Source organism: Sturnus vulgaris, chromosome 1 (assembly GCF_052056855.1).
Source record: "Sturnus vulgaris isolate bStuVul1 chromosome 1, bStuVul1.hap1, whole genome shotgun sequence".
Lineage (NCBI taxonomy): Eukaryota > Metazoa > Chordata > Aves > Passeriformes > Sturnidae > Sturnus > Sturnus vulgaris.
In genome coordinates this window covers 144,648,656-144,662,121 of record NC_142243.1, presented here as the reverse complement: position 1 = coordinate 144,662,121, position 13,466 = coordinate 144,648,656, and the positions used below count along the sequence as shown (strand labels likewise).

Sequence of the window (13,466 nt, the reverse complement as noted above, 5' to 3'; positions counted from 1 at the left end):
TCAAGGCACTCAAACACTTTGCAAGGGAGGTAAATTGCAAAGGGGAAAACAAAAATCACATGCAGATTCTAGGTGTGCCTCTTACAAGGCTGCAAGGTAGAAATGAGCTCAAAAAACAAAAAAAACCAAACCCCAAGAGCTTTCACTTCTCAAGAAGTAGCCCCTAGAGGCTTACATGTCTTGGCTCTGACACACACCACAGCAGGAAACAGGAAAGCACCAGAGAAGCTGATGGAGGGGAAGGAGAGAAGGCTAAGACCACAAGACTGCTTTGGTGACCACTTCTAAGAAGTGTTTAGATTTGAGGGTAAAAGAAAAGAGAAGAAACTTCTATCACCAGCATGTCATGTCTGAATGACACAGCTGTGGGAGGTTTGGGCCAGCTGTATTTGTCCAATATGGGTAGCAGCCTCTCCATCAGCCTCATTCACCACAACTGCAGTGCTGAAAGAGTCTGTGGAGCTCCCAAGAGAGAGGAAGGAGCTCAGTAAACAGAAAACATTAGTAACCTGTGTGTCTATAGCTGCATGGCTCCCCATTTGACTCATTCATGCTGTATTAGAACAACGCAGATGGTTTGTGAGCTGTACAGATGATGAATCACTGCACCTCTTTCCTCCCTCCCCAACAGCTTCTCTGCATCTCCATGCTCCCCAATGAGAGCACAGACTGGAGGAGAACACACTGCAAGCAGAGCAGCATCATGTCTCCTCCCACAGGATGGTTGTACCTGTGGCCCACAGGCACTGCTGTTCTCTCCTGTCCCCACTGCCCTATCCACTCGCCTACACATTGGTGAACTCAACAGCTATATCACTTCCAGTTGTCTTGACTGACACTGCTTACACAGTCTGAACCTCTGCACTACTGGGAAAGGCTTCAGTACACAGTAATTTTGCCTTTTAAAACACCAGGTCTGGCTTATAAACTGTAACAACCAAAAATACAAATTTCCTGAATGGAAACTCTTGAGCTACAGTACCAGATGCTATTGAAGGAAGAAGTCCAAAAGCTGGGTTTAGGGTACAAAGATGTGTCTTGAAGCCCACACACTGAATACCTGTACAGCAATGAAATGGAAATGGTTCACCTCAACGCTTCCATAAGCAGGAATTTAGACACACCTCTTTCAAAACAAGACCACTCCTGGAAACTGCCACATGACTTTTCACAGGACCTGAACACCCAGTGATCTCCAAACTCAGCTGGGGATACCAAACAAATCTGTTGTCCAAGGCACTTCAGGGCAGCTCCAATTTTCAGCATACAAAGAGTCAGCTGTCAGCCTAAATCACACAGTCCAGTGACTGCCCTGTTAGGAGACTCCTGTGATACAGATGAACCCTAATACTGCTAGGAAAAGACATCTCCTGTCTCAAACCTGACTTAATTTTTTCACTACTATAGCCGGACCCCAATCTTTTAGCTAAGACAGAGACAACAAGCAGCACGTGGGAAACTTGGCTGCTGCTGGTTAAGAGAAGTGAGATGCTTGGGAGGATTGCATAGGCAGTGCTTTGCATCAGTCTGATCTCCTCAGCTTCCTGGTGATGAGCAGATTTGGTTCAGCTGAGGGGCACTGCAAGTATCTTGCTGTAAATAATTTTCACTCATTCTCATCTTGTCATATTTTACATCACCTTTTGTTGTGCTCTACTTGCTTAAAGAAAAGGCTGTTTTAAAAGTGGCCTTGTATCAGACTCTGACAAACCTAAGTTCCACATTTTGAGGCTTTTCTTCTCCAAAAGCAGTGACATGGCTTCCACCCACCATGTAAAACAAGTGTCTTTTTTAGGTCCTTTCCTCTCATGCAGGAGTCTGCCTTAGATAGTTAATGACCTGTGGTGATCAGAGGATCCTACTGGTCCAGTATTTGGAGTCTTTAGAGCTGTTAAGATACCTATCCTCACAGCAGGCTTGTGAGTTAAGGCACTGCTATTATTCCCATTGCTCAAATGGGCAATTAAGGCATGAAGAGAGCATGGCAGAAGCTTTGCTAAATGACCAAGTCTATTTACAGCTTGCTGCCACCAAAACTGGGTATCAGAATGCAAAAATCATGCCTTACCCGAGGTCTTCAGCAGGGCTGGAAACTGCATCGAGGTTTTTGGTTACTGCTCCAATCTCCAGTAAACTCAGGTTACCCTTCTAGCTCACAAGCGGAAAACACTTAAGAGCCCCTGTGAAAGTGGCTGGTACTCTTAGATTAGGTCCCAGCAAAAAAGCACCAAAGTCACAAAACCACCACAGCTTTCACCAGGAGGTTCATGGGAGGAAGTCAAAGTCTAAAGATAAAAGGTCTGAACTCTTCTGCCTTCTCTCAGAAATCACTCATTGGGTCAGGTGCACATATACAAGAGAGAAGCTTTTCTACTGAGCTTGCTAAACCTCCCCCTGTCCTTACACAAAATAAAAGTTACCTTCCTCTGCAGCTGCTGCAAAGCATATCACTAGCACACCACACCAATTCCTCCTGGTCTTCCTTTGCTTGAATCCTACAGGTCAAGAACTCCTCTTCCCCTTTCCACTTTTTGCCAAAATTCTGGAAAAAACAAGTATTTTATGGAGGGTTTCCATGTGATGGAGATCTTCTCATGACAATCCCATCTCACACAAAGTCTGTGGGCACCATCAACACTTGCTCCCTTCGCTTTTTCCAGAGGCCCTGGATGAGCTGACCCACACTGTTTTCAGTCAAGAGTATACTTTTTTCCAGTTTGTTGGCAATATAAGCTGAGCATTCCTAGTATGCATCACATTATTCCTTGGGCAGTTCCTCAGTCAGCTTTGAGGTCAAATGCTGAAGAAGTGACCATCTAAAAGGTGCTTAGTTACACTGCTTTCTGTCATTTTAATCACGTGCTGTGCCTGTGCTTGTTGAAGTTGTTTTACTACATCTGCTGTACTTCATCTCTTGCAATTCCCAGTCAGATCACCCCTATGCATAATTTTCCCCTTATTACCTTCAAGTTTTATCTCAGCACTTTGTTTTCAAAGTGTATTTTATTATTTCTCCTCTTAGTTACACCCAGCTCTCACACACATACAAACCACTTTGTTTTAGTGTAACCCTATAAACTGTGTGACAGAGAACCTACCACATGTTGCACAGAAGAGCCTGAGAGACAACAACAGCAAGTCCAGCAAGATCCTTTTGAAACATTTGCATGCTTTCCCTTCACTGCAGATTACATAACACTTTGCTCAGTTTAGTGGGCATTTGAAGCATCCAATACAAGACCAAGACACCAACTCCTGTCTGCCAGAAACAACCTGAAGCATCATTGATAGTATATAGACATCTGGAATAAGTCTATACCAAGTGACACTATTTTAATTTCTTCAGTTGTCCAACAAATGAAATATTTACTTTCCTTAGGAAAATCACTAATTATAAACATAATTTTTAATTAAACCCCCCGCAAAAGCCAAACAAAACCCCCAGAGTTAGCCTTTCAAAACTGTGCTTACTTATGGGGGAAAGGCCTGTCTTGCCACACAGCACGCTGAGGTTTCAGGTGGGTATGAACAGTTTATGTGTCCCTACAGGCATCTACCAGGCAGGCACACAAACGCCATTTTCCCCTTGGAGATCACGGGATCAAACAAGCTTCCTCTTCCTCCCTGCAGCACCCGTGGCTGCTGCAGTTTGTCACAGGGCAGAGCCATTGCCCTCTGTGCACAGTAACAGCTTTGCTGCCAGGAGAATTTGGCACGGCCACAAAGGACCTTTGTCCGTGCCAGAAGTTGAGCACACAATGCAATCCTTCCCCCTTGTCACACAGAGCTGGGTTAGAAACAGCCCCCAATGACTGCAGCCCACAAACACAAACACTGTCCCCCTCCCCAGCATGAGATCCTCCTTCCCATACCGAGTGCTGCTCGACCACAGCAGTCGCTGCTTTTGGGAGCCTTTAATTCTGGCGACCTCTACCCAGACTTGCTGCAAGGATGAGTCTGAGTGAGTGCCAGAGCTCTGCCCTCCAGCTCTCTGCACAACTTCCTCCACCTAGATAGTGCAAGACCACCTGAATATAAGGGTCTCCAATTTCCAGGTATATTCTTGTCTTCAAGAGGCCATTGGCAGACTGATCTAACAATGATTCCTTTGTGCAACTTTCTCTGCGTTTGATCTGCCAGCCTGTGTGTGCATGTATATATAACTTTTTTTTTCAATGCAGCAGGTCTGAATCCAGCCTGTCCCACCTTTCCCTCAACTGGCCCTTGAAATGAGAGTCCCTGGACCACGGCAGGAGCTGCCAGCACCTTGGAGCTCTGGGAAAGGATGCCGACCTGGGATGTAGGAGACTGAGGATGAGGATGCCCCAACACTGCTGCTGGAAAAAAGTGGGATTTAGCAGAATGCAAATGTCTCTGCATTTTCATTTCACTACAGAAATACAAAGAGGAAATGATTCCTGAATTATTCACGAACTAATATCCCAATTCAAAAGAACTAGGATTATTCTGGAAACATACAGTGAAAGAGTGAAAAGGATATTTGGAAGTAAGACCTGATATGTATTAAAAAATAGTAGGAATTGACACAGTTGTAAATACAATGAGATTAGCACAATCCATGCCTTTGGAGACTTTTTCTACAGCACATGATATAAAGAAGGACATGTTTTATTTCTTCTACTTCTCATTGTAAGCATCAGATGATACTGATCAAACCAGTTCCTACTTCCATTACTGAATCTGATCTGGACCATCCATAGCCTGGCTATTTGGCACAAAACACCCCTGGAACATCCCTCACAATCCCAAGCCACAAAAGGAGCCATGTTTCACATGGAGAAATTATTACTATCTTGAGGAATAAAATGCCAAGGAAAACAACAAGCAAAGAACTGACTAAATCTCCCATTCATTTGTTTCTAACCAGTGGAAGGGTTTGCCATCAGAACACCTAAGTGTGACAGAGTACTTGGCAGTTGCCTCCTCCCACTCATTTTAATCCCAGCATAACTCACTATTCCCAGCTCTGGCTCAGAGCCGGAGTCAGCACAAGCATCAGCCTCTCTGTCTCCCTGGTGCTTCGATTTCCCCTAGGGCTACTTCAGAGCTCCTCCAGATGAAGAAACTGTAACAATGATGCTTGAGCAATACTTGAGAAATGTAGAAAAGGAGGAGAACTGCTCCATAAAACAGTTTCTCACTGAAGGGTATTCGTTTAAATTTTTTTTAACAATTTTTTAAAACTTGGTTTCTTCTCCTCCTGCCTCTGCAATGCCAGGACCAGGCTTGCAGCAGTGTGCCCAGGGCTTATGCTCACCACTACCATCTCTATTAAACCCTCCTCCATCCTGCTCTCTCCTCAGAGCTGCAAAACAGGCTCCAACCATCCAGTCATCAAAATCCAACTATATACTTATATAAAAGTAGATAATATTATATGTACTAATATCCAGTATTTGTTTGCCTAAACACGTGTGTTCCTTCCAAGGGAAAAAACCCCCTTAATGACAATTTCAAGAGACACTGATTCTGTGACCAGCTTGTGTTAATTTAGATGGTCACCTTTATAATGGCTTGTGAAAATTCTTTTGTTGAAAGGAAACAGCCACCAAACACTCCACTATGAACTCTGTGCAACGTGGCAGTTCTTTCCATGGCAACCCACCAGCACCAAGCGTGCTTCTCTCCACAGACTTCACTGCACAGAAAAGGAGGGCAGGGAAAGAGCCTGCTGCAAAGCTCTGGCTGTCTCTGCCATCCTGGCAATCCTGGGAACCAAATTCACTGGGGAAGGGCAGCACTTCCACAGCCTCGCTGCTGAAACAGTGCCTCGGCTCCAGCTGTTAACCAGCTGCTTGGTCATTTGCAGGTTGGTTGGTTTGCTTGCTTTGTAAACAAAAGCCCAGTCAATGTATTTTGTTTCCTAAACAGCCTGAAATATTACCTTTGTAGTCCCCAAATCATTCTCCACAGCAGAAGGGAGTGGAATTAAGGCAAGTAGGCCATGCTCTCAGACCGTCTCCATGTGCAACAGCAGGATGCTCACAGAGGACATCTCCTCGGGAGGACAGACAGATGTGCCACTGCTGAGGGCAGCCTGGCCAGTGTGGAGGCCAGGGCACCCACAAGCTCCCTGAACTTCTGCTATGACCAACTGGACACCAGCAAGGCTCTCAAGCTTGTCTCTACAACTACACATTTTCTTTCTAAATACCCCCCCCCGCCCATGCTCTTTGATGAATTTTAGCAATTCAGCATCCCCACACATGTGAGAGCTAAGATCTTGTCTTTGGCTAGTCCCCAAGCTAGCCATGGAGCCAAACCTCTTGTGTAACTACAGGCAATCCCAAACTGCCCCACAAGCCAGCTCCCCAGGACTTCCTCCCCTCCACCTCATCTCAGCAGCATTCCCTCCCCATCTTATCACCTGCAAGGATCCCTTCAGCACTGTGACAACCCAGACTGGAGTGGTCATGGGTTATTTCTCCTGAAGCTTTATATGAAAATCTAATTACACAGCAGTTTCTGAAGTTTAGAAAAACACATGTTCCATCAGCAAGAGCTGATGCTATTATTTAAAGTCACCTGACCGCCAAAATCCAAATAAGAAGCAGGGAAGGGGACAAACAATCGTGCAATCAGTAAGGCTGGAGATGGCAGAGATTTAAAACCAGATCTCAGAGGAGCATTCATCAGCCATGACCTCTCATATCTAGCCTGGGTTTCAGACCTCATTCCCAACAACAGCATTGACAAAGCAGACACTTATGTTGAGAGCTTCATTTCCAGCAGACCAGCTGCCTTCTGGCAGGAAAACACTCACCCAATGAACACTTCCTGAAGCACTTTCTACCTCAAGACTTTTATATTCAGGGAACTAGGTCAAGATTTACTACATGCTTCTCACCTGAAAGAGGAGCCCAAGAGAAAAAAATTAAATTACTTTTGTCTTTTCTCCCCAAAGTTCCTCTCCACTTCATGATTTCTTTGCCTTGAGGAAGTGATTTGCTTCTCCTCCAACACCTTTTATCTTCTCTACCCTTACCAAGACATTCACTGAGTGAAGGCAGCTTAGTCAGAAGAAACAAGACAGACTGTTCACACAGCTCCTGGCCTGTGTGGTCTCTAGAAATGCTCCAGAGAGGCAGTCCCTGAAGAGGAGAGATGCTTTGGGCATGGAGGGGCATTGGGCCCAAAATGACAATTAATTCTATTTCCCTGGTATGTCCTGTGGACTCACAACAGTAAATTAAAGAGTAAAAATGAGAGGGGAGAGAAAGGGAACAAACAAGAAATCCTTAAAATACGATCCTGCTCATGTAGGCCATGGGCCTCTGTTGCCTTTTTGAAAAAAGTATCATTTCTAAAGCAAGGTTATCCCTTGTGCAGTGCTGCAAGAGGAGGAGAGAGAGCCAGGAAGCAGGAAAAGACTGCAGAGTCTGCAATGGAAAATCCTCACTCAGTCACTGAGCAGTCCTCTTGTAACACTTACTTTAATAAAGCAAATATGATGAAACACAGCCCAATTGTACACAACACTGCTGAGAAATTGGATCCGGCTGCTGAAATGGGCTCTCAAACCCCTCCTCTCCAAATACTGGCAGTTCACATCACTTAATTGCATCCAAACCACCCCCAGACAAGGAGGGACAGGAGAAACGAGACAGGATGGGTCACTCCACATTTGATTCAGCTTCGGAGCAGGGCCAGTGTATAAATCTTTATTGGTCTCTTTTGTCACTCGCCAAGGTTCAAACGTGGCATCTCTGGCTGTTCCCTAATGATGAAAGGTGACACTAACTAAAAGACTTCAAGGGCAATGTCCATGGAACTTGGCCTTAGCCGTTGCATGAACAAGTGAGAAAACAGCCTTAATATTAGGTATAAGAAAGCATATTTTAAAAGAATCTGTTTCTTCTCATCATTTGCTTTTAATTCTAGATTTTATTATTTTAAAATTGAATTCAAACAAGAACAGACAGATTTTTCCTCCTTTTGTGGAATAAATCAGCCCAGCTGCTGAGGTCAGTGTTTTCAGACCAACACATGAAAGCAGATGTGTCTGAGGAAATTCAGTGCTCCCTGATTCATCCTTTAGAAAGGATGAAGAACAACGATCCTGGCAAGTCAGGTTTGTTCCTTTGAAGGAGAAACAATTTAGTGTAGGTATCAAGATGGCAGGAACTGGAGAGGGAAGGAAAAAAAAAGAGGCAACCCTGTCCAGACTGCCCTGAAATATCTTTTCAGGCTTTAGATGCTGAATAATAAAAAAGCCCCCATGGTCCACCAAGTTTGCACTGAACAGAAGTGAGGTGAAAGACATTCTTCCTGGATCACTTCTTGCATGGTGGCTGAGCATTGCTGCTCTCCTCATGTCCCCTGCCACAGACATGCACACAGAGACCAGGGCAGCAAAGAAAGACAACCACAAATTATATGACCCACTGAAACATTTCTGGGTGGAATCCACACCTTGTGTTCCAGAGGAAACAAAGCACAGCCTGAAACTGGTGAAAACGAAACTGCACAGCAAAAATTCACCAAAAGCACAGTATGAGAGAAAGAGTAAAGAAAACAAGTGCAGTCAGATTTCATTCAGATTTGGAGTAATCAAGAGACTGTTGGTGGAGGGGGGGGAAAAAAAAAAAAAAAAAAAAGGCTTTCCTCCTTGGACAGCCCCATTTCAAGATGCACATACACACAATGTGTATCAAGCTACATAAAACCAGCACGTGCCATCACTGTTTCCTTAGAGTGCAAATAGCACCAGGAAAGAAACACCTTTCAACCAGGCCCTCTGCTTGCTTTAAGTCCCAAGTGACTCATAACAAGGGCTGTCTGAAGATGCTCAGTAGCAGGTCAATCTTTCTCAGCAGGTAGAAGAGCTATAAATCAATTGATTTAAAAGACCAAAAAAAAAAAAAAAAAAAAAAAGAAAAAAAAAGAAAAAAAAAGAAAAAAAAAGAAAAAAAAAGAAAAAACCAAACCAAAAAACCCCTGAGGCTTGCTGGGAAGAAGTAAAATTGGGGGGAAAAAAAAAAAAAGAGGTAAGATGAAAAGAACCTGTAATCTCTTTAATGCAGCACTGAACACCTTCTGAAGAGAAAGCAGAGAAATGATAAGAAAAGGAAAAAAAGGCAAAGAAGAAAGGAGACTATTGACCCTAGGTACAGATATATTTTTTAATGGGCATTAGGTCAGCAGGGCATTTTCCGTCTGCCCTGCTTAAACCAGAGCTCTGATGATGTTACATATGTGATTTTAATACAGCGTTTATCCTGGTGGGACTAAGTTTGTTTTGTGTGTGTGCACATGGATATTTTGTTGAGTTTTCCTGAGGAGAAAAGCAATTTGTAGGCAGATGATGAAAACAGCAGGTGCTGGGTTGCACCTCTACTGATTATGGGGCTGCTTAGAAGAGAAAACACCATCAGCAACAAAGGGCTACAAGGGCTTGGAGATGAAGGGGAGAAGGGAGAAGAAACAACTTTGCCCTGAAGCCCTTCTGAGTTTATCTCCAATGGCCAACAGGGCAGCCTCGCTGCTGTTCCCACAGGGGCAGCTCCCCTTTACCAGCAGAGCCCTTGGTCAGGGACTCCAGGCTTTCTTCTCCCATGCCAAATGAACTGCAATGACCCTCACTCCTGCCCAGTTTTTAGCCCAACCTCTAGGCCTGCCCATTTCAACTCCTGGTCAAGGCAGCAATGATAAAACACATTTTTCCCTGTATTTTTGTTAGTAATTTGATGATTCACATAGATAAAGACATCGCAGTCTTCCTCCTCCAAAAAGTCTACATAAAAAGGAAAGATCCCAATTCCACATTCTACTTTTCTTTCAAAGTCCACAGTGCTTTTCCAATCTAATTCAATAAGGACTGTGCAAACTAACTGGAACCTGCAAGAGTTCCCAGTTAGCTGCTTGACTAATACAGTGGAAGTTAAAAAAGATTAGTTAGAAGCTGAAGTCAATGTTTAAAACATATTAGAAACAGATAAGTTTGGAAGTTAATACCAATACCCTACAACCTCTGTAGTCTCTTGAGTTTAATTACCACAGTTTTAGGATAGGTTGCCATAATTAGATGACACATTCTCTAAAGGTGTAAAAGATCCCTGGAGAACACCACCATTAGTGCCAGCACCAGTTCCCTACACACTTAACTATATGCAATGCCTTCTAGCTGCACATATTCTAAATAAACCCAAAACAAGCCCAGACTCTTTTTCTGCCCATTGATATGCAGCATGGTATTACCCAAAATGGTCACTGTTGGAGAAAACCTGAAGACTTGAAAAACATCTGGCAGATCTAAAGAAGAAAGCAGAAAACATCCATATCTCTATGGGGAACCTCCATCACGTGCAGTACAAGCGTGTGCTACAATGGATGGTGCAGGATTCACTTTGTCCTTGGCATGAGAAGCTGGGGTAGGAAAACAGACCCAACAAGAAGCTTAATCTTCACAAGCTGCGGTAAGAACCACCAAGGAGTTAACAATTTCTAGTGGTTTTACTTTACAAGGGGCAAGATAGAATGGACTTGCATTTTCAAATTTAATTTTACAATCCCTGAGGATTATATTCCAGGAAATTACTCTCTTATGTGAACATCGTTACCACATGACATTTTGGTCACATTATCTCAGACTCTTTTTGGCACATCTGTCAGATGTGATTCACCATGTATTTAATGACATGCAACATTGGTTCAAATATAATTTACTAAAAATATAATTTACTACAACAAGTTAAGAAAACGTTTTTCTTATGCTTCAGGTTACATCTCAACTCAGAAGTGCCTTCACACTGTTCTCATCCAAGTTTAAGATCTCCCATGCAGATTTCTGGAACTTTAAAAAGAAAAGAACACATGCCCCTGTCCCCCCGAAGACAGATAAAACTGCTTTACATAAGTTAGAGAAAGACAAGATACAGGCTGACAGCACTAAATCATCCCAATCCTAATACTTCTCCAGCATTTTTGAGTTATTCATGCAAAGTCATTTCTTTGTATGATTCCTAGGCAGGATTTCTATGGCAAGAAGGTTTACCCAGATTAACAGTTTTTCTCCAATCACAATGTCACTGCTACAAACCCAAACAAGCCCCACTGCTTGTCCCAAAGAGTTCACACACTATGTCCCTGCCAACACGGGAGTCAGGAGGACTATTAGATGTAAATTGCCCTGAAGGTAAAAGAAAAAAAGGTGTCAAATATTGCTGTCTTCACCAGTCAATATACTTCAAAACTCTCTGCTAACACTATGGTAAAAATAACAACTGTGAGCAACAAGCTAGATGTTCTACAATTGGTGGCTCAGGAGCAACAAGCAACACCAAGCATTCCTGACAATAGTCCCATGCAGGCAAATTTGTTTTAGGGTTATAACAAACAAATTTCAACTCATGCAGCCAGACAGATTTTGCTCAAACCCTTTAGGCAATGAGCTGAGTGTGTTTGCATCCTGCAGAGGGCAAAGAGCAAGTGGTATCCACCAGGATGACACCAACCCTTGCAAAGGGAGGACCACCCTCCTGGGCTTCCAATGAAACATGGCTCACTCGGGGTCAACAGCTGCTGAGTTGAAGGTGCATGGAGCAATGTGGCACCCAGCCTCTGATGGGGAGGAGCAGCAGAGGAACACCAGGCATCTCCAGTAATCCACACAGGGAAGGATGCACAGACTGGCAGCATGCATGGATCTAACCATGCTGTCAGCCACTTTTTTGATCAAGTAAAAAAAACCCCAACAAACCCACAAAAAAACAACTCACAAAATTCACTCACAGGAATACAAAGCCCTCCCATTCCCACCTTGCAGCTGTGTGGAATAAAACGCAGCTTTTGTAAAGCAGAGACAACCTCATTTTCCTTTGTGTTCCATACTCTGATCTCCAACATTATCTGGGGCTGTGATGCCATCCCAGCTGAGGCTCCCACCAGCAGGAAGAAGCAGGGAAAGCCCCAGGACACACAGTGAGATCTTTACAGAATGCCCTGGCCAGCAAACAGGACAGCTGGCTCCTGGCTCAAGCAGATTTGGGAGTACCTAAAAGTACAGCTAATAACATGAACTCTTTGAACACCTCTGTTTCCTGTGAGGTGACTCGGGGTTGTCCTGCCTTTCAGAGTTCTCAAGACTGAGCGTCTGAGGAAGAGCAGAAGCACAGAGTGTTGTCAAGCTTAATCCTGCTAGAGTCCTCTGGAAAGGAAACCAACAGCAACCAAGGAGGCTGCACAGAACAGGAGAGGGTGGCTTCTCCCAGAAAGAGACCTGGTGCTCCACGGTCATAGAGATGACATAAAATGTGGCCACACTCAATGCACAGCCCAGGAACCTCCACTCGGAGTGGACACTACACCAGACCAGCTGAGACCACAAACATGCACTGCATGGGGCAAGAGCTGATGCATTTGAAATGTCATTTCTTGCAAAATTCCAGCATTAGAAAGCAATACAAAAGCAGCACGTGTTGAAGGAGACATTCAGTCAGCAGCCAGTTTGTATAACATCACCTCAGTGCTCAGGGCATTGAGAAGGGGTCTTGTAAGGAACAATTTATGGAAAACTACAGAAGTGTGCTATTGATGCTGCACATTGCTCAGAGCTCATTACAATCATGTTACCACCACTAAATTTACTGATGTGTTTCAGCAGCCAGGGAAGAGGATGCAACACCTGAGCCCAGTGCTCCATTCCCCTGACATATCCCAGAGCACAGTACACAGACTGAGGAGAAGACACAGTTAACAGGTATCTATCTATGACTAACCTCAGACACCTGATGAGCATAGCTATGTGTTTGCTGGCAGGTAAGTGATGTGCTGCAGAAGCCAGCTGTCAGAAGCAGGGACTTATTTGCAAGGGTAATTCACCAGCTATACCTACCAGTTGCTTTGTTGTGGTTTGTTTTTTAAAATATTTGTATTTTAAAATATTTGCTAAGTGGGAAGCTCCAGTCACTGGTAGTGGCACAGTAAGCCTCCTTTCACAGACCCAGCACCTTTGGGCAAGGAGAGCAGGGACGTACAAGAAGAGGGAGATGCTAGACAGGTGTGAAACCAAGCCTCCATAAGCCTGAAGCTAACTAAGATACTAGAATGATCACACAGCTCTCCTAACCCCGGGATGCTGCTGAAAGATGCAGCCTTGAAACTCTCTGCCCTTATGAGATATTTTTTCATGTTTATTACTTTTGCAACTAACTTGTGAAACCCTCAAAATACCTTCTACTTGTTTTGGTATTTAAAAGCTCTCTGGAGTCACTTACTCCTCTACCAAGAGCAGCTAAATCACTGTTTCCTTCCCCTCTGCCACCACTGCAGCTTTTTGGAGGTCACTATCTCCCTTCTCTCCATTTATCCTGTCCCTGAGTGCACAGCTTTGTGTGTACCAGATATATCACAACTGCAGAGTGCTGCTGGGGCCATCTCAGGGGCTGAGCACAGGGTTTTTTTTTCTTCCTGGTTAGCTTCAGGCTTAAAGGACATACTGAAGCTGT

The 13,466-nt window shown here is 44.1% G+C and overlaps 1 protein-coding gene across 3 annotated transcripts in view; it reads right to left on the bottom strand.

The window, feature by feature from the left end:
• Positions 1-13,466, bottom strand: part of ZHX2 (zinc fingers and homeoboxes 2) — a 73,975-nt gene that overhangs the window by 18,520 nt on the left and 41,989 nt on the right. The window contains exon 3 of one of the 3 annotated variants that reach the window (XM_088178905.1): positions 2,421-2,542. The exons of the other annotated variants lie outside the window; for them this stretch is intronic. The gene's annotated coding sequence lies outside the window, so the exon portion shown is untranslated. The remainder of the gene's footprint in view (positions 1-2,420; positions 2,543-13,466) is intronic. 3 annotated transcript variants of the gene reach the window in all.